General features: G+C 37.8%; 1 pseudogene; it reads right to left on the bottom strand.

Annotated features, from left to right (window-relative positions):
- Positions 1-10,265: 10,265 nt before the first annotated feature.
- Positions 10,266-12,748, bottom strand: LOC130725416 (jasmonoyl--L-amino acid synthetase JAR6-like; annotated as a pseudogene).
- Between the last annotated feature and the right edge of the window lie 13,445 nt (positions 12,749-26,193).

The following is a 26,193-nucleotide window of genomic DNA, read 5'->3' on the forward strand; positions in this document are numbered from 1 at the left end:
AGCTCATTCACATTTTCGATCATATTTTCACTCATCTTTCATTTCTATCTCTCTTCTTGAATATTGCTACAAAAAAACTTGTTATAATAGATCCACTAACTAAAGGCTCAATTTTTTGAGTCTTTTATAACAATGAGGCTCATATGGGTTTAGTTAAGTTTGAGGAAGTCCGAGATGTATTTTCTTATTTATTTCTTTGTAAGATATGTACAATACGACATAACTTATTATCATATTTTTTTGTAGTATTTTTTAGATGTTTGAGACATTCTTATGGAATAACATTTCTCTTTATCTTTTTTTTTTGTTACAATCTAAAAAAATACTACAAGAAATATGATAATAAGTGATGTCGTATTGTACATATCTCATAATGAAGTAAATACATTTCTCTTTATTTAATTGTACTTTCTATGTTCATAATTTTACATGAAAAATAAGTATATTCGTTACATAAGATTTATATCTCTAGCAGATATGATGGTTTTTTTCATATTAAAATGTATATATACTTCTTGCTTGTTTGTCTACTTTTTTTTTTGTCATAATTGATATAAATTCTATTAAAATGATATGCATTAGAATGATCTTCATATGTGAAAATAGTAAGAATAAATCATGACTGCTCCATCTAATCATGATCAAGAGCAAACCATTGTTTCCTCTCTAGGTGTTTTGGTAGTTGGATTCGGTATCCCTGTGATCCAAGTTCCCAGAAGGTCGATCATTACAGAAACACCGACCCCACGCGAGTAAAGAACTAGTGACGCCCGCGCCAAAGAGCCAATGGCTTTCCAATGTCCTGAGCGAGAAAAGCCACAATCGAGCAGAACGCTTGTCCAACTATATGTACCTCTTGGTATCCATCATTTGATGTTATTGCTAGGGCTACTTTTCTAGCGATGGATTCAATCACCACATGTTGATTACCTATCTTCACTTATGGCCATCACCAACCTCGTCCAACCGGCGATGTCCTCATCGTTGCCCACAATCGATCGTCAAACCCAGAGCGTTTTTGTCACCTCACCGCATCACATCACGACGCCATGGCCCAATAGCTGAGACAAGGATGGATAGCTCAGGAATGCACCATGCACTCATGACAATCTTGAATCTCACAAACCCAACATCTATAAAAGGCAAGACATGGAGAACCTAAGGTACACACATTCTTCATAACTCACTTTCTCTCTTAACCTCACGTCCTAACTTGAGCTTCAGAGTCATTTTGTTGGGACCCCTCCCTGGCGTGGCAGACAAGGAGCATCGTGGGAGTCACCTTTCCATCACCATTCCTCACCATAGTTTTACGTTCCTCTTCAATCAATATTGTATAGTGATTTGACTGGATTCGTCTGATCACTAGACTTCACCATCAAGAGATTGATATATTTGAGGGCAATTGTGATCAAGAGGCTCATGTTGCTCATTCACCAAAACCACCTTCACCACCATATGTAGTTGAGCCTAAAGAGATTGTTCCATAAAGGAACAACTTTGGCTTTCATTTTTCAATAAATAAGAAATTAACAAATGTTTCTTATTACGTGTTCCCTTAAAGAGATTTATGTGTGTAACTATAATAACAATTAAAAATTATTCATATTTTTTAGAAAGTTGCTAGTGTTATGAAATATATGGATGCCCATCAGAGTTAAGAGTCCATGGGTCAGGCCTACATGTATACTTGTTCAACACTCCAAACCTAATAATATAAATACAAGGGAATCTGCACCTAGCAGAGTATCCCCATCAGACTATTTCTCTATCTCTCATACATCTCTCTTCCTCTCTTTACATACTTGTGTACTCTTTATTCATAACACGTTATCAGCACGATAGTCTCTCCATAATTCCTAAGTGAAAGACCAGAGTAAGTACCACATCCATGTGGAAGGTTATAATTTTTAATTTTTTTTCTTCTTTCTTCTTCTCCTTCTTCTTCGAATCATTTATCTATGTGTCCATAAGTACCATAGTAATAAGCATGAGTCCTGAAGATTAATAGCCTTACAGTCCAGAAGCACTGTAATTGAATTATTTTGCATGAATCAGGAAGATTCATAGCCTTACAGTCCAGAAGCACTGTAATTGAATTATTTTGCATGAATCAGGCTTGCTTACAGTCCGGAAGCACTGTAATTGAATTATATTGCATGAATCAAGAAGATTCATAGCCTTACAGTCCAGAAGCACTGTAATTGAATTATTTTACATGAATCAGGAAGATTCATAGCCTTACAGAAGCACTGTAATTGAATTATTTTGCATGAATCAGGAAGATTCATAGCCTTACAGTCCAGAAGCACTGTAATTGAATTATTTTGCATGAATCAGGCTTGCTTACAGTCCGGAAGCTGTAATTGAATTATTTTGCATGAATCAAGAAGATTCATAGCCTTACAGTCCAGAAGCACTGTAATTGAATAATTTTGCATCAATCAAGAAGATTCATAACCCCAGAAGTATTGTAGTAGAATTATTTTGAAAAAAAAAATATGAATCCTGAAAGTTCATAACCTACGAGTCTGGAAGTACCGTAGTTGATTGTCTAAAATATGAATCCTGAAGATTCATAACCTACGTGTCAAGAAGTACCGTAGTAGATTTTTTTTTAAATATGATTCCTGAAGATCATATTCGAATTGTATTGTATTGAGATATATTCTCTTTAAGCTATGAGTCCAGAAGTACCATAGCATGAATACACAAAGAATAGTTTATGAAGAACTAGAAATTTATATGAATATTAAATCTCAACAAGATTCAATAGATTTATTGGATACTTGAATGTATGAGAGAAATTACTCTATACATATGATTTAGTTGACTTGATCATTCTTCATTCCTTCCTTGATGTGAATGAAATATTATTGAATCTTACCACCAGAAGTGGAAGAGAAAAAGAAAGGTCATGAGATATATCATAACGGTAAGTGATCAAGAAAAGATTCATAAAATATACTATATTTAAATTATTTAAATTGAATTGATATCTTTATTGAATTGGCTACTTTTTATATGATTTATTACATAAATCCTTTTATGATAAATTGATTAAGTTAAATTATGATACCTTATCTTTTAAATTGAATGACCAATATATGTTGTTAAGTAAAATTTGTAACAAATCTAAAACCTTTTGATCAATATATATTTTTTTTAAGTTGTTAATATCTTTTTGGTACATGGTCGTTAGTATCTTTTGAAAAACAGAATGAAAAATTCAACCGTGTTATTACTTGAGAAATTTTTTATAACTAAAAAAAAAAAAGGTAAATTTTTATCGTTTTTTTTTTAAGATGTACTTATATAATTATGTTTCTCAATACATGTATGATTATTTGGTTATGATTAAATCTTTATTAAATCTTAAAGGAATTTTTTTCTAATATGTGTAAATATTTATAAGATCATGAAGAGTATAAATTTAGGAATAATTATATGGGTTTGTTATAAAATTATTTTAGTATGATAAACAAATTTGTTTACATGTATTTGGACTTCCTTCTTGTACCATAAAGGAATATTTAAACAAACTTAGCTATTTGAAATAAACAAAAGAAGAAGACCTTATAATCTTTTGTCAATACATTATAGTTCCTAAAGAACTATATCGTTATCATTATAAATGATCAAGTTGATGGGAAGATATGTGTCTATCATGTAAGCTACAGAAGTAGCTATATTAAGAAAGGATTGAGATATTCCCTGAAGTGAATATTTCAACAAACATGACAAAAGTTGTGATCATTTAGATCAACGCATGGTTAAATGTCCCTGAAGGACATCCAATGGCATATATGGTATTGTTTCATGAAATGAAACTTTTGTGGTGGCTCTCTAGAAGAAGCCTATGAAATTTCAAAGCAATATCTTAAAATGGATCATTGACACTCTTGAAAAGATCTATTGATCAATAATCTTATATTTTCTTTTGAAGAAACAACCCCAGATGCGGTTGCAATCCTAAAAATGGTATATGAATTAATGGTTGATGTGACCATGATAATGACTCCTCATATCGAAAGTCTTCTTGACACAATGTGGTGGTCAGACAACATGTCCTATTGACACGGTGATGAAGCGAATTGCAGTGCAATTGCTAATAGTTTGTTGAGGGGGAGCATAATAATATGGTTGTGACTCACACTTAGGGGGAGAATGTTGAGAATTGAAGTGTGAGTTAGAGTCTCACATTGGCGCATGATCTCATGCTTTCTGCTCCCTTTATCTTCCCCTAAATTGGTATCAAAGTATAGAAAGATAAGGAGCAATATAAAAACTGTTGTTAGATATTGCTTGGATCGGTAGTAATCCAGACATGTAAATATGTCAAACCTATTGCGTTTTCCATGCGATGGATATGAGTTAAAGGAAATTATGAGATGTAATACTCATCTTGTGACACAATTGTCATGTACACATATTCCTTATTAATTTGAAAGTCTTGAAGGACTTTATTTACATCTAATTGATGTAACGATAAACTATGGGTTGAAAATATCAAAATCCTTAAAGGATTTAAAACGTCATAAAATTTTACTTCAAACATTGAAGTATTATTTTGAATGAGAAAGTTCTATATATGGAACAAAGTAATGTGATTGGCATGACCGGTTAGACCATCCCGAGTCTTATGATGCGAAAGTATATGAATTCATATGAGCACTCATCGAAGAACCTGAAGATTCTTCAATATAATGAATTCTTATATCTTGTTCTCATGACCAATTAATAATTGGTAAAATATATGAGTTTGAATCCCGCATACTCTTGAGTATATTAGATGCGATACATGTGCACGTATTCACTCTTTTTATGAGTCATTTAAGTATTTCATAAATTTATCGATGCATCGACTAAATGACCAAATATATGTCATCAACTCTCAATATTGATAGAGTGAAAATTCCAACCTTGATCAAGTTGGTAAATGACATGATTTTGAATATCTAGTTGCACATGTTCGTATTCAAATGATCTAGCTGATTTGTTTAATTAAACGCCTCATATTTATGGCTATATAATTACATATGAGAACAAATAGCCTTATTTATGGACATGTGATTTTGCAATTAGCAGCATTGACACGCATCAAGCCAACAATTCATTAGAATTCTCCCCATTGTAATTGGTTCATGGTCAGGAACCTAATATCTCTCAACTAAGAATTCTCAATGTGCGTTATATATTTTCAATTGCTTCACCACAACGCACTAAGGTGATACCACAAGGAAAGCTGAGATTATGTAATCAATTTAAGCCATTACCGATAGATATTTCATATATTACTTGTTGTTTCTCAGCATTAGGGGGAGATGAAATTAAGCAGCTCTGAAAATTTGTAAAGAATGCATATGTATACTCGCACTATGAACCAGAAGTTCAAAATATGCATTCTCTGACCGAAAAGGAATTATTAAATTCCTTATGTGCTGCAAATACCCTTCTCTAACTTAATATGCCAGTTGGAAAATTTGTCATTATTATTAAACTAAGGCATGCCTAAAACTTGGTTCAAAAAGATATATCCTAGAGAAGGAAGATGGTCTTGTTGAGGAGGCAAACTATCTTGAAAAATGTAGAGACTACAAAAATGTTTATTCCTCCTGAAGAGGTTCAGGTACCTGTAATTATTTATCTAAGAGATCTCGTATGATTATGTCTCTACAAGTTAAACCAAGGAACCAAGAATATGAAGAATTGTCGACATGATGAAGTAGCGCTCAATATTAGAAATATGTGCGAGAATCTTGAACCCAAAAAATGAATGGGTATGATTGGCCATAAATAGAAAGAAGCAATTCATTTGCTGAATTTAAGGGTCTTTGGACCTCATGTCTATACCCTAAATGTATAAAGATGATAAGGCTTAAAGAGTCTTTGTTGTAAAATGAAATAATGTTGTCATATTTAAGACACCTGTGACAATTGTGGTAGATACTTGGAGTTACAACTTATTTGTATGGCTCACTTGAGATTGATATCTCTATAAAACTCCTTGAAGATTGTAAGATGCCTAAAGCACACAATTCATGTTCTCAACAATGAATAAATTACTAGATTGAAGCAATCTAGATGATTATTTGCTTAAGGACGGTCACAAAATGACCCAACAAACTCATGCATATTTATGATGAGATGTGAGATTGCTTATGTCATAATTAATGTCAATGACAATGATTTATTGGGACTCTAGAAGAGCTACCAAAGTTGTAGATTTGCTAAAGAAATAATCTGAGATAAAATGGTGGAGAATGAAAATTTTGTCTAGCCTTATCAATTAAGTATCTAAAGGCTGAGGTATTTATGTAACAAGGGACTTATATTGTAAAGGTATTAAAAGGAATCTATATGGACAAATCATGTCCATTGTGCACTCTATTGATTGTAAGGTCATTAAATGTAAATAAAGATCATTTTAGACCTTGAGAAAAGAATGTAGAATTACTTGGTCCTGAAGTACCATATCTTAGTGCTATCAAAGCATTAATGTATCTTGCTAGTCATACTCGACTTGATATATCATTTGCTATTAACTTATTAGCAATATATAGTTCTTCACCTACACGAAGACATTGAAATGAAGTAAAACAAGTCTTTCGTTATCTTAAAGACACAATGGATATGAGTTTATTTTTCCCTTCTATGTCCAAGCTTGATCTAACTGGTTATGTAGATGCTGGATATTTGTCTAAATATCTCAAACAGGTTACTTGTTTACATGTGGAGGAACAACCATTTCATGGAGATCTGTCAAACAAACTATGATAGCCACCTCAGTTAACCATGCAGGAATATTAGCATTACATGAGGCAAGACGAGAATACGTTTGGCTGAGATTCGTGATTCAATGCGTACTTGATATTGGTGATTTGTCCTCTTGAAAGATGCCGCCAACAACTATATATGAAGATAATACTACATGCACTACTCAATCAAAAGAAGGATACATCATGGGAGATGGACAAAGCAAATATCACCGGAGCTTTTCTTCACTCATGATCTACAAAATAATGGTGACATAGACATCCAACAAAATCGTTCAAGTGATAATTTGGCAGACTTATTTACGAAGACTCTTCCAACTACAACATATGAAAAGCTTGTGCAGAATGTGAGAGTTCGTCGGCTTAAAGATTTCAATTAAAATGCATTGTACTCTTTTTTCCTTAACCATGTTTTTTCCCATTGGGTTTTTCATGGTAGGGTTTTTAATGAGGCAATGTACAAAGACGAACTATAGAATGATGTACTATTTTTCCTTCACTAAGGTTTTATCCCACACTGGGTTTTTCCTAGTAAGGTTTTAATGAGGCACATTCTTAAGGGATGGTCATCCAAGGGGGAGTGTTATGAAATATATGGATGCCCATCAGAGTTAAGAGTCCATGGGTCAGGCTCACATGTATACTTGTTCAACACTCCAAACCTAATAATATAAATATAAGGGAATCTGCACCTAACAGAGTATCCCCATCAGACTATTTCTCTATCTCTCATACATCTCTCTTCCTCTCTTTACATACTTGTGTACTCTTTATTCATAACAGCTAGTTATTTTTTATATAAATTTAATGCTATTATGCTAATGTTTTTGTTAGAAATGTAATAATAATAATTTTTTGATTTAAATATGTTTAATTTTGTTTTTTAAAAGAATTTAATGGTACCGTCAGTGTAAACATTTTTAACACAAACATCCAATGATGAGTTGTCAATCCAAAAAATAAGCTTTTAATTTAATTAAAATAAAAAGGAACATAAATGCTTTTGAATACGTGACACTCCATTATTGGAAGTCTGTGAAAAACATTTTTATAACAGTGCAATTTTTAAAAAATAAATGTTTGTTGTTGATAATGTTAGTAAATTAATTACTTTAATAGTTCTCTCATAGTTCTCTCAGCTGTAAAATAATTTGAAAATATCAAGTTTTCTCACCATTGAAAAATATATTTGAGTTCCTATACACAATCGTGCGGTGATTACTAGAGTCCTTTCACTATTAAGATAATCTTGTAGGTCAAGTGTGATGGGTGCTTCCGCTCTTTTTTTTTTTTGTCAAATGGTACCTTCCACTCAAATAGGGACATTAGGTGATTGAGAGGATCTTGTTGGGCTGGGCTCATTATGAGTTTTGGGTTTGGCCCATGATACATATATTAATGAAGAACATATACCTCTGGCATGGGATCATTAGAGCATCTACAATTTGTGACATGTCATCTGAAATAAAATTTTTTAATTGTTGCAGAAAATGAAGTTTCTCCATGTGGCAAGCAACTTTGCTCCAAAGTTACTTTGCTCAAAGTTTCTCTTCCAAATTTAATGATTAAAAAATAAATAAAAAACAAGAATTAATTAAAATGAAATATAAATAATAAAAATATAAAAAGGTGAGGTATATTATGGGGTCCATTTAAGAAATTTTTTAGAGTTGTTGGGTTGGAGTAAAAAGTGAGTAGAGTTGATTAAAGTGGTTTAAATAATGTGGCATTACCAAAATTTAAATTAGAAACTCTAATGAGTTTCTTGGATAATGATGGTCTTAGATTCACCATCACAAAGTCCAAACACACAAGTGATCAATGGATATGTAGTTTCAGTATAAAAATATTTTACTCTGACATCCAATCACGCTTTGTATGTCATATGGAATCAAATGGTGTTCTTTTAATTTTAATTAAAATAAGGCTTAATACATCAGAAGGCCCCTGTAATTGTAAAGGGAATCAAATCTAGGGCCTGAAAAAATTTGGCATCAAATTGGGTCCCTAGAATTTTTTTTTAATTCAATTAAGGCCAAAGTGTGTTAGCCTTCAATTTTATCCTAGTCATCAATTTCACGTGGCATTTTGATTTTTTTTTTAATTGAAAAATTTGAATACTTAATTTTTTTAATTCCAAGTCATAAATTAAAAACAAAAACTTAATAAAATCTTAATACAAAACCTAAACTAATCACTAATAATCCCTAATCTAATCTAAAAACCTAATCTAACTTATTCAGCCCCAAATTGAGCCCCAAATCTGAATATTAGAAGGAACACAACGATAAAGATGGAGTGAAGGAGAGAAGCGATGGTGGATGATTGTGTTTTTGGGATTTCAAGCAAGGTGGCCTTGGTGAAGAAGAGGAGGGGCGATGGAGAGGTTTTGACTGTGGGAGGTGATGGAGCAGAAGGTGTGGTGGGGGGATTTAGGGGTTTTGACCAGGAAGCCACGGTGAAGAAGAAGAGGCAGCGATGGAGGAGGGGAAGTTAAGGAGGAGAGGGTATGGGTGGTGGCCGCCAGAGAGGGTCAAGAAGAAGGAAAACCCAATCCCTCCTCCCTCTGTTAAATCGCCAGAGCCATTGCAGTCGCCTGTAAATGCTCGATTTTGGTAGGTAGGTCTGTCTCATGCCTTGTCGGTGATGCTTAATTTCTATCTTATCTCTGCATATTCATTCCTAATTTGTTTGATGGGGATTTGCACGCGGTTTTGGATCCGGAGGTTGGGGATGGTGTTGTGACAGTTTGGTTAAGGGAAGAAGTTGAGAGTTGCATATCTGTCCAAATCAGTGCTGATGTTGTGGTGGTGAGAGAGAAGAAGGGCATAAAGAAGGTGCTGCTTATCGATCATCATTGAAAGAAATTTCCTTGAAAGAGTTGATTTTTGATTGCTATTTGTATTTTTCACGTTAATTTCATTGAACTGGTTTTTGTTTTGCACGTTAAATCTGGGTTCTGAGTGAGAGGATGAATAATTTACATGGTTGGTTTTTGTTATTCTCTCCTTCTTTCTTCTTAGATTAGATTAGGTTTATTTTCTGGTTAGGTTTATTTTCAGATTAGGTTAGGTTTTTTTTAGATTAGATTAGGTTTTTTTTTTAATAATATGAGTTGGTTTTTTATAAGTTTTTAATTTTTTTTTCTGATTATATTATTGAGTTGGAATTAAAAATATTTTTTGTAATTAAAAAAAATTATAAAAGTCACGTGAAATTGATTATTGGGATAAAATTGAATGCTGGCACACTTTGGCCTTAATTGAATTAAAAAAAAAATTCTAGGGACCCAATTTGATGCAAAAATTTTCTAGGCCCTGAATTTGATTCCCTTTACAATTACAGGGGCCTTCTCATGTATTAAGCCTTAAAATAAAAATAAATTTCTGATATGATGAAATCAGTTGGATACATCTTTAAAAGAAATTAAGCGGACATATGTATAACTATTTTCTCAAAACTGAGCAATTATACTAGGCAGTTTCTATATCAACCAAAAGCAACACTGAAATAATTCTTCACAACATTGTCATTCAATATTTGCAGCACTTTGGTGTTTCCAGAAGATATACACCTTGGTGTCTTGAACTGATTCGCAGCGGCTCCAAATCCAATGTAATAATCAAGTAACTTCTGAAATGTTGCTCTTCTAACAACTCTCAGTTCCAGTGGCTTAATCCAGTTGATCTTACGAGAAGTGACATAGCCACCATCAACAAAAGACATGTCCAAAATATTGCAACATTCACTAAGCAATTCTTCACTTGCTTCCCCATTGATTTCCCAGAAAATAACATAGTGCCCGGGTTCTTCAGATAAATCAACATGGCTAGTGTAGTCAATGACCTCCAATTTCTCCTTTACTAGCAATTTGGATGCTGCTGCTTCAACAGCTAGCTGCAAATCATTCTCTGTGTTCTTGTCAATGTTGATGGTTAGCAGAAGATTGCTCCTCCTAACAAACTTGAGCTTTGGAGCTGAGTTGTGAAACCCCATAACCTTCACTACATCTCCTACCATATACCTATATAACCCTGCAAATTGTCCAAGTTATAATATTAGATTATAATGAATAGATTGAAATTCTTTTGAATTTTGGTATCAGAAATCAGAAAAATGTATATTTATATATACCTGCTGGACTAGTGATAACAATCTCATACTCCTCTCCTACCTTGACTTCATGCAAACCAAGTGGTTTTTTATTTGCCTTTGTTGCCTCCAGAGGGATGAATTCAAATTAACCAACTTGAGGAAGCACAACATAAGTGGCCAATTCAGGGGGTACACTTGGGTTCACATTTGTTCCTATCCACCCTTCACAAGATCCATAGTCAGAAGTCAACAGAGGAACCTCCCCTGCATAGTGCCTAAGCTTCTTCAAGTAAGGCTCCATCGCCCCGGTCATGATCCCGTAAACATACTTAGCATTCGGGAAAAGTTCAGGTATCAATCTGTACCAGTCGTTCTTGTTCAGCTCTATGCACTTGTTGTGGATCAAGTTGGCAAGTTCAGGGTTTGGTTTGAGAATTTTAGACATGGCTGTTCGAGTGGATGGAACAGTGACACTGCTGTTAAGAACACCTTCTTTGATATCAGCACAAAGGTCTTCCCATACTAGCTCAAAGGTTCTGAATGCATAGAGAATGCTGTGTGCGAATGTAGAAGACACCAACTGAATTTCCTCACTGAAAATTAGCCCACTCAAGAGGTGGCAGTACAGTGATTGGTGAAAATCTTGACCATAGATCACTTCATCTGGGCTGCAACTTGGGTTCTGAAGTGCCTTCATTGTAGGTTTGAACCTTTCATGGCGGAATATATTGGTTGTAGCAGTTCCTGCTGTCAAACCCCCTTTTGTTTTGAATTGCTTGCTGCTGTAGAGAAAGCTCAAGGCCTTGCCTTCATTTATGGGGAACTCTCTGCACAACGGAACTTTGTCAATTCACTTGCCAATTCCAACTATCACATTTGTGAGTAACCCGAAGTTGGTTTGACATTAATAAATTAGTTCATCTTTTAATCAAATTTCATACCACACGGGTGGGATGAAAAATAAAATTATAGTATATAAATGAATTTTTTAAAATTTTGGGACACACACACACCACAATATAACAAACACTAGAGTTCAAAAAACAAACAAACACTATGCTGGACCTTCAACACCATTTTGGTCATACAAGCCTGACATTGCCTATCATAGCCATAGGTCTGGTTAGACCCTTTAGACGGTTTTCAATCAATTAATCTGTTTGCAAGTCTATTCAGGCTCATTTGATATATCTTATCCTGTGCTTCAGGTGGACAAGATATTTATAGCATATGAGACAAACAATAAAAAATGTATCAAAATTAATATTTTTCTATATTAATATTTTTAAAAACTGATTAAGAGAAAATATTAGCAAGTGATAATGATAATTTAATTCTTTTTTATGAGTAAATTCAATATTTTCATCATTAATAAATTAGTTCATCTTTTAATTAAATTTGTGAGTAACCCGAAGTTGTATATACCTATTCCTAAAGGCAAAAGAGGTGTGATATATCTGCACTGTGGTTTCAAATAATTCATCACTCCATGGTACATATTTTTGCTTCCCAGAAGTAGTTCCAGAACTGAAACTCTGAAAGTATATACAACTTTGTCAGACTCAGTAATGAAACAAGAAGAAAATAAAAGTGACAAAGAGATGAGACCTTAAAGACATGGCTGTGATGGGTTTTCCAGTGAGAATAGAAGAAGTATCTCCATCAATCATTCTGTTTATATAAGGCTCTATGTCTTTGTGAGTGACCAGGGGAACACATGCCTTGAAACTCTCAGGGTCAGTTCTCCCATTAAGTCCCAAACACAACAAGTACTCAGCTGATGCATTTTCTTCCAAAATCCTTTTCAGTGTTTCCCTCTGAATTCCCTCAGCATCCTTTGTCACCCTCTCAAATTCAGCTATCACTTTGTCCATGTCAAGCCTTTCAAAAAAAACTTTGTCCATGTCAAATTCCTCCACTTTCTCCAACATCTTCACTGTCATTAGATCCTGCTATTAAGAGAAAAGAAAAAGAACCACACAATTATATAGAGAACAGGCCAAACAAATGAGTATTTGAGTTTGAAGTTATAATTATTATCATGGTTTTTATTTTGTTATCTTCATAAAAGTTATAGTATGAAGATGTGAACGTAAAGTGGTGCTCCAAAGCATAAAGATTAGTTTTTGAAATATGTTTTGCAAATTAAGAAATAAACTAACCAAAATCAAATCCAAAAGTTCATCAAAGATTCAAATGAAAAGGGAGATAAAAAAGGCAGCAAAGCATGTTGATCGGGGTGACCAAGCTACTCGGAAGGTGGGAGTAGCGGAGAGAGGTGGAGAGAGGGTGAGTCGGCGAGCTGGACGATCCCAGGAGGGGCTCCTGCAAGGGACTCCGATGCCAAAGTGAGTATGAGTATGAAGAAAGTATGGGGTGAAGTGAAGAGAATACGTTACCTTGGTGTAGGGAAGGAGCCTCCTTTATATACACGTAGGGATATTAGGGTTGGAGCCATGCAACGTCATGCATGGTCCGTACCGGTAGGTTCTGGGTCGTTGGATCCTCTGCTTCCCCTACTGCAAACAATGATCTAACGGCACAAGGTTTCTTGGGATACACATCCAACCACCCTAGTTCCGTAGGGTGGTTGGCCTAGGTCAACTCCTAGGTGGTGGGGCCCCGTCGCTTTGCTTCGGAGAGGGCATCGCCCCTGGTAGTGGTCGCCTTGTATGTGATCGGTCCTCCTCGCTATCTTGGGGTAGCGCGTCCCAGTCGGGCCCTCGTCGGTCGGTTTGTTATGTTCGTCTGTGTTAGAGGGTTCTCTAATCTTGACCTGGTTATTGCCCTAGTCGTCCGTGCTCGGGGTTTCCCAGAATAGTAGTCCCCCAGCTCTGGTCCATTGTCTCAGTGGAGCTTGAGCTTAAGAGTGATACCCCTAGGAAGGGGTTCTCGGGTTGCGTCTTGTCGTCCTAGTAGTCCGCCATCGGGCCTTACCAGAACAGTAGTCCCCCAGCTCTGCCTGACTGTACTAGTGGGGTATGAGCTTGAGAATGGTGGCCCGCCGGGTCGTGGTGGATGAGAAGGTTCTATAGACGGGCGACTATTCAAACGACCTGGTGTTTCAGACGGACGTGTTCGCACTTATTCGGACGAGTGAGCTCTGTCTCCATGAACGACTCGGTGCTGCAGCTGGATGAATCCACTCTTCTCTGGATGAGCGTTGTTTTGCCTTTCTGGATGAACTGGAGGTGGGGACGAGCGATGGTTTACCGTGTCGGGAGCGGCCGGGTGGCCTCGAATTTCAAACGTCAAGGAACATTGAAGTGAAAAGACGTTTTGCAGGTGTAATTAATGCGCCTGAAAAGGCTTGGCACGCGTCGCACCATTTCGTTTCCTTTTGGGTGACGTAGAGAGTGTGGATTGGAGGGGTTTTTCCTGCTTTCCCTAGCGTCATTATGAGAATCATAGGATTTGGTGAAACGTCGTTTCCCTTTCCCCAGTCTCCTTATAAAAGGAAAAGGGGAGGAATCATTTGTGCTTCTTCACATCCTGAATCCTCTTTCTCTTTGATTAAAAGTTCCAAGCTTTTTCGCCGTCAAACGTTATTCTCGCGGTGATCGTCCTTAATCGCCCGGTGGTCGTTCTCCCCACGCTTCAACTTTTCTTGTAAGTTTTTCTCGCTCTCTCCCTTTCCTTTCATCCCTTTATCCTTCTAACTTTTAGAAGTTCTAGGATGTGTATTTCCGGGGGGAGTGGTCTCCTACCCCCATGCGGCGGCGGTACGGTCCACGGACCATCCGGTCGGCGCAGACTTTGCTTTCCCTGCCGGGGACAAAGGTGGATCCTGGCGGGTTTCTCCTTTGAGTCGTTTTCAATGAGTTTAGATATTGATACGACGTTTTCCCTTGCGCAGGTTTTCGTATGGCCGGTGCCCAGAAGAGAAAAGGTAAAGCGGCCGGAGAGAGTTCTAAGCCAAAGCATGGTAAGGACACTCCGAAACGGGAGAAGGTCGACCAGGCCAAGTACCCCCATTTAATGGGGGACATGAAAGTGCTAGACGATTGGTGCCGGGAGATTTTGAAGATCGAGTCTTGCTATGCAATCGAAGATGAGGGGCACTTCCGGAAGCAGTATTATCTTTCTCAGAAGCAGATCGGTCCCGATCACGACATCTATACTCCTGGGGTTACCGAGAGGCTCCCTCAAACCCCTCCCTTTGGCATCTATATGCACATTTTCACGATGAAGAAGGTGAAGGTGCGGATGCCGCTCACCGACTTCTAGGTCGCTGTGCTTCGCCACATGATGATGGCTCCTTCCCAGCTTCACCCAGGGGGATGGGGTTTTGTGCGTGGCTACGAGGTCGCGTGTGCTCTTTTCGGGCGGACGCCCTCCATTATTCTATTTTTTAATCTTTTCACGATCGCCCACACCCAAGGGCGTGGAGGTTATGGGATGGTGACCTTGAGGACAACGTACCCGGTCTTTAAGGCCTTTGCGGAATCCTACAAGGATTTCAAAGATCAGTTTTTTCGGGTGGCCCCGACCTCGCTCCCTCCCTTTTGGTGGTTCGAGGAGGGTCCGAGCGGTGGACTGCGACCACGTTTCCCGCTGGCTTGGAATGCTGGTCATTATAAGGAGAAAGTGACATCGTTCAGTTTTTCGGACGAGGGTGCCTTGTCGGAGACCGATTTGGCCTTCAAGCGTCTGTTGATGGGTGCCATCTATTACGTCATGGAGGGGGACAAGAAGGTCCTGGTTCGCCCCCTTCGATGCTATGATATGTGCTCCTTCAACGTCCGGAGGAATGCTAAGATGTTGCGTAAGTTACGATTTTATTGTTCCCCCCCTCCCCCCTCTTTTTTTTTTTGCTTACAAACTTCTTTTGTCTTCGTGCAGGTGCTATGGCAGATATTGACCAGGACTTGCTGGCAGCACTGCAGGTTGCTGATGAGGAGTCTACGGATGAGGAGGGTGATCAAGGGAACGAGGTTTCCGGAGATGAGCAGCGAGTAGAGGGGCAAGAAGCGGGAGCTCAGCCGGCCCCCGACCCTGAGCGTTCAGAGGGGACTGTTAAAGGAGGGTCGGAGGGGGCTGCGGAAGATGTTTTTGGAAGAAAAAGGAGATTTCCTCTTTGGAATTCATTATGCTGGACTGGAGGAATATAGCTTTGCATTTTCAGTCCTTTAGTTTAGCTCATGTTCATAGGGAGAGTAATAAAGTTGCTCATTTATTGGCTAGTTTACCTTTTGATTTTTCCAATATGTGCTGGTGGGACAGATTTCCTTCGGCTCTCAACCAAGTGTTATTATCGGATGTATTTTTCTTGGCTAATTATTTAATAGACGTACTTTCCATAAAAAAATATAAGTAATAATGAACAGAAATTTAAATAAAATCAAGTTTAAGTTGGAATTTTATTTTCATTTGAAAACTATTATGGATGACACCGAATTAATTATTTCACACCAAAAATTCTATAATTAACGTAAAACTTCCTATTTAATTTAAGGGTAAAGATATTTTTTTAAGAAGTGGAATTATATTGTCCCGCGGGATATATAGCTCACATTCACATAGTTTTAGCGGGATGATATATGAGTTGATGAGGGAAAAGTCTAGAGTTGGGTGACAATATACATCTTATCATATTATTTAAATTAAGATTATCATATTTTTGATGAAGTATTAATAGATAATATAAAAATTACATATTTTAAGAAAATTTCTTTAATTACCAATGCTTTTTTAATTAAAAAATTAGTTTTAAAAAATTATATTTTTTTTAGCCGATTAATTTTTTTATCAAATAATTAAGTTCTAAAATTATTTGATAACATTATCAAATAGTTAAGTTTATCAAATATTCGTTGTAACGGTAGTGGAGAGTTTTGGTGGTGAAGGATGGTGGCAAGCTGGTAGCAATAATGGTGGCGGTGGTGGAGGATGACAATTGTAACAATGGCAGCGGCACAAGCAATGGCAAAAATGGTGGTGGGTGGTGATAGTATGGAAGTGGTGGTAGTGGCAGTGACGGAGGTTGTGGAGAGTGGTGGTAATGGTGGTGGAGAGTGCAGTAGTGGTCGTATTTTAGGGCGGTGGCTGTGGTGGAGTGTGGTGGTATGATAATGGTGGTTGTGGTGGTGAAGAGTGGTGGTGACGGTGGTTGTAGCAATGGTAGAGGTAGAGACGGTTACATCGGTGGTGTTGGTCATCGTGTTGGCAGTGGTGGAGGGTAGTGGTGGGGGTGATATGACAGTGAATTAAATATTTTTAAATAGCTTATATGTCACAATCTTATCAGGCCTTACTTTCTATTGGGTGAATTAAATAATCTATTATTTTAATGTATAAGTGTAGATTAAAATCATGGTTGTTTAAATAATGGTTACAATATTGATTTTTTTTGTAAATATTTCATGTCATTATAATTATTAATCTTTGATGTCAACATTACAGGGTTTTGAACTTGCATTTGGTAGATCTAAAGCCTCATGATCTCTGATGCCACTTTTCTATAACGCGTTTAACAAGGTTTACAACAGCTACACAATAGAAAAGACTTTGAAGGAAAAAAATTAAAGTAGTTTGCACATTTTATCTAATTATTTTTGGGTTTTCTAACTAGGGCGCATCTAATATGGTCAAAGATTTTTTTGTGTAACATTGCACAACTAAGGGTAGAACAGGTAGGCGGTATTTTGAATTATTTTTATAAATAAAATAATATGTTTTCACAGTTTTGGTCCCCACTCTTTTATATAGTCGGTGAATATCCCTGAAAACTTTTAAGTGCTTAAAATAAGTCCTTTTGGTAATTTGTATTAGTAATTTTACCAGTGTTTAAATAAAATGTATTACCATGCTAAACATTATGTTTTACAAAATTATTTAATTAGTAATCTGAAAGGTTAACACCCCTATTGGAAAATATGAAAGGGGGAAATCTGAATCAATTCGTAGTATCCTCTGTTGAATAAATTTTACCATCCTCTCTTGTTGATTTCTCCATTGTTGAAAGGGGGAAATCGGAATAAATTTTACCATCCTCCATTGTTGATTTCTCTATTTCGCGTTCTGTGAATCAATTCTTGGTATCCTCCATCTCATACCTCGTTCGTGTCGACCGTTGTAAATGTCATGAGTGGCGGCTCTAACGGTGGGTTGACTGGGTTAGTGATTGCTTTTGTTGTTTTTCGTTTTGGGGTTGAAGCAAATTCCTTGGATACGAAAAGCTCCGACAGTAAGGCATGCATACAGAATAACCCTGTTTAATTTAGTAATTTGTTGGATTTGCCCCTGATTCTGCTTGTTCTTGTCGATGTGCCGGTTGGAATGGTGGAAGCACATCATTGTTGAGCTGCAGCGTGGACTAACGTCGTCAATTGAAGGGCGCAAGCGGCGTATCTACCTGGATTGTTGCCCTTGTTGGTGAGCGCCCTTTGTTGTTGAAGAAGCTCGTGGGTCTTTCACATGAGCTGCAGGTATCCCAGGAAGAGCTGTTTTTCATTTTCTTTTTGTAGTCTGAAAAATATTTGGGCTTTTTGTGGGGCCTTTTTTGGTGCACAATTTTTTTTTTTGGGTTGGTGTTATTTTATTGCACTATGCTACCGTCGTGGCCCGTATTTTGTACTTCTTGTGGTGGCACTTAGCCCACTTACCTTACCACAAGCTTGTTACAATGGGTCTCATATAGTCAAGTCACTGTCACATGAAAGACATATTTTCAGACAATGTACTTGTTGACGAATTAGAAGTGTTTGATTTGGACACCTATTGGGGACAGGTATTGGGGTCCCCAGCAATTGTGCGTTAGTTCCCATAACCTAAACCTAAATGTAAAAGAAGCAAGACTGAACACACCGTCGGAAGCTCACTTAGTTGGGAAGTTGGAAGCCATGCTTGAAGACAAAGAGGCTGCAAAAATGGTTGAAGAAGAATCAAGCTTGAACACGCCCTTGGATGGAGGTGAAGCAAGGTACAAAGTGTTTGCCATCTGTATTAAGAAAATTTTTATTTGTTGTTTCATCAAACATTATTTTAAAACATCTTTTGACCACTACATGCAGCATCGACACTTTAACACAGCTGGGACAGGAAGGCTTAACACAAGTCCCAGCTACTGTTGATGCAAGACTTTTGTGTTTGGAGGTGAAGGAGATTGGAAATGTGGTAAAAACTCTTGCTAGTACGGTTGAAACTGCCTTATTGAAGTTCAGAGATGTTGACACTAGCATAGGAGACCTTCATACTGCTCAAAAAGGGATTGTTGCTAAGTTGGAACTTATTGAGAAATTTATCCCACTGTCTGACAAACCCTGTGAGGTTAAAAAATGTGCCAGGACTGGAAGTGGAAGCGGTGGGCATGTGTGTAAGATCAAGGTTTGATCAGTGGTTGCATCTCTATGTTTTGATGATTACAATTAAGGTTTGTGATGATGAACAATTATGGTACCCTAACGTTTGTCTTTTTAAGCTGTGACAAACAGGTTCTGAATCTAACCCAAGCCTATTCGTTCAGAAGAAGAAGAACCAAGGGTTACTAAAAAGAGAACTATTTAATCTATCATGTTCGTTCTGAACAGTGGAAAATACTTCAGAAGCTCTGAAGATGGAAGCTCTCAAGAAGTTCTGAAGAACTCAAGTCAGAAGTTCTGAAGACCAGATGTTCTAGAGGAACGGTCCAGAAGCAGAAGACTCAAGTTCTGAGGAGTTACAAGAAGTTGGTTCTGAAGGCCCAAGCTATTCTAGCTCTGACGATCAGAAGTTCTGAGGAACTCGTTCAGTAGTAGAAGTTGCATGGTCAGAAGAATCCAAGCTTCAATCTGATGATGATCAGAAGCTTCATCAACGTTCATCTGAAGCTCCTTCATCTCAAGTCAACTGGTGAAAGGACAAGTCGCTATCACAGTACAACGTCGTACAAGTCTCAGTCTGTCCGCCACCTACCTTGTACAGCCTAGCAGTCTGATATTACAGAATAAACACTCCAACGGATAAAACCCTAGCAACGGCTACATCACAAGTCTTGGAGTATATAAAGGCTGAAGAAAGAAGAAAGAAGTTAAGAAACTTTGCTGAAAATATTCAACACATACGAACCATTCTCTTAGCATTATTTCTTCACTGTTCTTAAACATCTGAGTTTACTATTCGCTTGTTAGAAGCACTCATTGTAAACCCGAAACCTTTTACATCATATTGTAAAGTTCATCAAGAGACCAAGGTTGGTCGGATCTTGAGAGGACTGAATCAAGGCTGATTTAGTATTTAGCTAGTCTTAAGAGGATCGGTAGATCAGCTTCTTAAGAGGATACTAGTGAGAAAATCAGTGTATTGTTAGTCACTTAGCAGGTTGCAAAGTGCAGTTGTAACACTCATTGATTTTAGTGGATTGCCTTCATCAGAAGAAGGAAGAATTCACCTTCACAGGTGGACTGGATTAGCTTGAGCTTTTATCTCAAGTGAACCAGGATAAAATACTCGTGTGCTTTACTTCCTATTATTCAGCACTTAGTTTTATCTTTGAGTTTTGAAAAAGCTTAAAAATATACCCGAGATTCAAAAACTCTATTCAAACCCCCCCTTTCTAGTGTTTTTCGCACCTTCAATTGGCATCAGAGCTCCGGTTCTGATTTTAACACCTAACAGTGTTCAGTGATCCAGAACCTTGTGTGAAAAACAAACAATGGCCCAAGCCAATGCTTCCGCTGACAACAACAACAACAATCAACTCAGAGCACCAATCTTTGATGGTGACAAGTTTGAGTACTGGAAAGATAGAATAGAATGTTATTTCCTTGGCACTGACCCAGATCTCTGGGATATGGTCATTGAAGGCTATACTGATCCAGTAGATGCTTCAGGAGTGAAGATCCCTCGTTCTGAAATGACTGACGCTCAGAAGAAGCGTTTCAAGGATCATCACAAGGCGAAGTCCATGCTATTCAGCTCAATATCATATATTGAGTATGAGAAGATCTCTGACAAAGAAACTGCTAAATCCATCTTTGACTCCTTGGTCATGACGCACGAAGGAAATGAAGAGGTCAAGGAAACCAAGGCTCTTGCTCTCATACAACAATATGAGCAGTTTAAGATGGAATCTGGTGAAACCATTGAGGAGATGTACTCAAGGTTTCAAACTCTGATTGCTGGAATTAGAGTGCTAAACAAGGGCTACTCTACTGGTGATCATGTCAAGAAGATTATCAGAAGTTTGCCTAAGGAGTGGAGAGCCTTTGTCACTGCCCTGAAACTCTCCAGAAATTTGAACTCCTTGAAGTTAGAAGAGCTCGTGAGTCATCTCAGAAGCCATGAGATTGAACTCAAAGGAGACAAGCCTCAGAAGAAAGACAAGTCTATTGCTCTTAAATCAAAGTCTGACAAATCAAAAGCCTATCAGGCAGAAGAGGAAAATTCATCTGAAGAGCTATCAGATGCGTCTGATGATGAAGAGTTGTCTCTTTTCACAAAGAGGTTAAGCAAACTCTGGAAGAACAGACATAGCAAAGGCAAAGGACCAAAGAAAAGCTCAGGAAGATATGAATCTTCATCTGGTCAGAAGAAGTCATCTGGAAAGGAATTCACTTGCTTCGAGTGCAAGGAATCTGGGCACTACAAGAGTGACTGCCCCAAGCTTAAGAAGGACAAGAGACCAAGAAAAGTCTTCAAGAAGAAAGCTCTCATAACCTTTGATGCAACTGATTCTGATGAAGCTGAGTCAGAAGAAGATGAAGCTGTGGAGGCTCTAATGGCTACCACTAGCAGAGGTGCTGAAGCTTCAGAAGATGATTCAGACTCTGAAAATGATGATGAGGTATTCTCTGACTTTTCTCTATCTGAGCTAAGAACTGCTTTATCTGAAATAATGAAGAAACATGATATTTTGCTAAATAAGCATAAAGAGCTTAAGAAGAAATATGCTGCTAAAACCAGTTCTTCAGAAGTTCATGAGAAGTCAGTCTCTGAACTCATGGATGAAAACTATATTCTTGTTAATGACAATGTTGTTCTTCGTGCTAAAAATGATGTGCTAGAAGATCAACTTGCATCATCTGATGTCAAGTATGAAACAAAATATGAGAAAGCGTTTCAAAAGTTCCTTGCAAAGGGCATAGACAGAAGTCTTATGGCTTCAATGATCTATGGCATGAGCAGAAATGGGAACAGTGGTCTTGGCTACTTTCAATCCATGAAAGATGAGTCAACTGAGTCCAAACGCGAACCCTTGCATAAACATTTCGTTCCCGCTGGCACTGTCATTCCAGAAAAGGCTACACCAAAGGTGGTGAAACCAAAGGGGAAATTTAAACTTGATATGGCTAAATATTATACTCAAGTTCCTCTGCATTATCCTCCTGTTGCACCCAAAGTTCCAAGAACTTCTGGGAAAACTAACAAGAAAGGACCCAAGATGTGGGTACCTAAAGCAAAAATTATTCCTGTTGCAGACATCTTATGCAGCTCAGTTAAGACACCTGTCATGGTACCTGGACAGTGGATGCTCGCGACACATGACGGGCATAAGGTCTATATTCCAAGAACTGACACCGCTTAAGTCAGGAGGAGATGTTGGCTTTGGAGGAAACCAGAAGGGAAAGATTATTGGAAAAGGTTCCATAGGAGATGGAAAAATTCCAGTCATCAACGATGTACTTCTGGTGGAAGGATTATTTCACAATTTGCTCTCCATAAGCCAAATTGCTGACAAAGGCTACGATGTGATCTTCAATCAAACCGGATGCAAAGCTGTTAGTCAAACAGATGGATCTGTTTTGTTCTCTGGGAAGAGGAAAAACGATATTTGCAAAATCAGATCTTCTGAACTGTTATCTCAGAAGGTTAAGTGTCTCATGTCAGTTAATGATGAGCAGTGGATTTGGCACAGGCGCCTAGGGCATGCCAGCCTCAGGAAAATTTCTCAACTAAGCAAGCTAAATCTCGTCAGAGGATTGCCTCGTCTGAAGTATTCATCAGAGGCTCTATGTGAAGCTTGTCAGAAGGGTAAATTCACCAAGAAGCCTTTTAAAGCAAAGAATGCAGTATCTACAACAAGGCCCCTTGAGCTACTTCACATTGATCTCTTTGGACCAGTGAAAACTGAATCCATTGGAGGAAAGAAGTATGGGTTAGTCATTGTAGATGATTATAGTAGGTGGACATGGGTAAAGTTCCTAAGGCACAAAGATGAAACACATACTGTGTTTACCAACTTCATTACCCAAGTTCATAAGGAGTTTCAATCTTCCGTGATTACTGTCAGAAGTGACCATGGTGGAGAATTTGAGAACAAAGCTTTTGAAGAATTATTCAACTCTCAAGGAATCTCCCATAACTTCTCTTGTCCTCGCACTCCTCAACAAAATGGAGTAGTTGAAAGAAAGAATAGAACTCTTCAGGAGATGGCTCGCACCATGATGCAAGAATCAAGTATGGCCAAGCACTTCTGGGCAGAAGCAGTCAACACTGCATGCTACATCCAGAACAGAATCTCCATTAGACCAATTCTGGAGAAAACTCCTTATGAGCTATGCAAAGGAAGACAACCTGACATCTCTTACTTCCATCCATTCGGAAGTACTTGCTTCATGCTCAACACTAAGGAGCAATTGGGTAAATTCGATTCTAAAGCTTTAAAATGTTATTTTCTTGGTTATTCTGAAAGATCTAAAGGTTTTAGAATTTATAATATTATTCATCAAACTGTTGAGGAATCCATCCAGATTAGATTTGATGATAAGCTTGGCTCAGAAAAGTCAAAGCTGTTTGAAAGATTTGCAGATTTAAGCATTGACTGTTCAGAAGCAAATCAACCAATGAAAAGCCCAGAGGATGGTGCTCCAGAGGCAGAAGCATCTGAAGATTTTCCAACAACTTCTGATCCACTTCAGAAGAAGAAAAGAATAGTTGCTTCTCATCCAGAAGAATTGATTATTGGCAACAAAGATGCTCCTGTCAGAACCAGGTCTATGCTCAAACCTTCAGAAGAGACTCTTCTGAGTCTGAAGGGATTTGTGTCTCTCATTGAGCCGAAATCAGTTGATGAAGCTCTTGAAGACAAAAGCTGGATTCAAGCAATGCAAGAAGAGCTAGATCAGTTCACCAAGAATGATGTATGGACCTTAATGCCCAAACCCAAAGGTCTCCATGTCATAGGAACTAAGTGGGTATTCAGAAACAAGCTGAATGAAAAAGGAGAAGTAACAAGAAACAAGGCAAGACTGGTGGCTCAAGGCTACAGTCAACAAGAGGGAATTGATTACACTGAGACCTTTGCTCCTGTAGCAAGGCTTGAAGCTATAAGGCTACTGATTTCCTTCTCAGTAAATCACAACATCATTCTTCACCAGATGGATGTCAAAAGTGCCTTCCTCAATGGCTACATTTCAGAAGAAGTGTATGTCAAGCAACCTCCTGGCTTTGAAAATGACAAACATCCAGAGCATGTCTAGAAGCTTAAGAAGTCACTCTATGGATTGAAACAAGCTCCCAGAGCGTGGTACGAAAGGCTCAGCTCCTTTCTTCTACAGAATGAGTTTGTAAGGGGTAAAGGTGACAATACTCTCTTCTGCAGAACCTATAAGAATGACATTCTTATAGTTCAGATTTATGTTGATGATATCATTTTTGGTTATGCTAATCCCTCCTTGTGCAAGGAATTTTCTAAGTTAATGCAGGCTGAATTTGAAATGAGCATGATGGGAGAACTTAAATACTTTCTGGGAATTCAAATAGATCAACGACCAAGAGTCACCTATATCCATCAGAAGAAGTACACCCTGGAACTTCTGAAGAAGTTCAACATGAGTGACTGCAACATCTCAAAGACTCCAATGCATCCAACATGCATTCTTGAGAAAGAGGAAGTTTCCTCTAAGGTTTGTCAGAAGCTCTATCGTGGAATGATAGGCTCTCTTCTTTACTTAACTGCATCTAGACCTGATATATTGTTTAGTGTGCATCTCTGTGCTAGATTCCAATCAGATCCTAGAGAGACTCACTTAACTACTGTTAAGAGGATCCTCAAATATCTGAAAGGAACCACTAACCTTGGCTTGATGTATAGAAAAACATCAGAGTATACACTTTCAGGTTTTTGTGATGCTGACTTTGCTGGAGATAGAGTGGAAAGGAAAAGCACTTCTGGAAGCTGCCACTTCCTTGGATCAAATCTTGTCACCTGGTTAAGCAAAAGACAGAACACAATTTCTCTATCAACTGCTGAAGCAGAGTATGTCTCAGCTGCCACCTGCTGTACACAAACCATATGGATGAAGAACCATCTAGAGGACTATGGATTGTCTATGAAGAAGGTTCCTATCTACTGTGACAACACAGCTGCTATCTCACTCAGCAAGAATCCTATTCTACATTCAAGAGCAAAGCATATAGAGGTAAAGTATCATTATATTCGTGATCATGTTCAGAAGGGCACTCTATCATTAGAGTATGTTGATACTGACCATCAGTGGGCAGATATCTTTACTAAGCCCTTGGCAGAAGATAGGTTTTTATTTATTCTTGAAAACCTGAACATGGATTTTTGTCCAGAGTAAGGTTTTCTTCAGAATTTCTGACCATGGTACCTCTGAACTCATCAGATGTTACCCTTTCAGAAGTTACTCGATCAGAAGCACTTAACCCACTGGTTAAACTTCCGTGGTAGACAACAATACACGTGTCACTTCATTTGTGACATAGTTCCTTGAGTCGCGTGGTATATCTGCTATAATGATGATGTCTACTCTCCTCTACTATGCTATTTTCAGACTATATATTTTATAACCGTTGATTTTGCCTTTAATTTCTTAGAAAAACTGTCAACGGTTATCATTAAACCCACTATATGCACTGTCACACACGATCTCCCACTCACTTACACTTACGGTTTTGAAACTATCCGTGTGCATTGCATTCATTCATATTCCTTCCTCCAACATGGAAGAGAGAGGATATCCTATCACCCTTACAGAATTTGTTAACACTCTTCCTGAAAGTCCTCCTAAGCTGACTACCAGGAAATCCAGGAGAGCAACAAGCAGCAAGCCCTCAAATCCTAAGGGCAAAGGGATTCTAATAGAGGAACCTGCAAAGAAGAAGGCTGCTTCCAAGACTGTGATCATCAGGGAACCATCTCTTGAAAGGCCTCTGAAGAGAACCTCAGCTCAACAACAACAAATGTCTGATTCTGAAAGCTCAGAAGACACATGGGAAGACTTCTCAAGTGAGGAAACTGAAGATGAAGACATGCCTCTGGCTAAGAGACGCAAAATTATTCTTGAGGAAGAGGAAGATGAGCAGGATGACCATGAGATCATCCAGAATGTGATTCAGGGTATAAGGGAAGCTTCAGATGCTGAAGAATCCACTGATTCTG

Source organism: Lotus japonicus, chromosome 6, assembly GCF_012489685.1.
Source record: "Lotus japonicus ecotype B-129 chromosome 6, LjGifu_v1.2".
NCBI lineage: Eukaryota > Viridiplantae > Streptophyta > Magnoliopsida > Fabales > Fabaceae > Lotus > Lotus japonicus.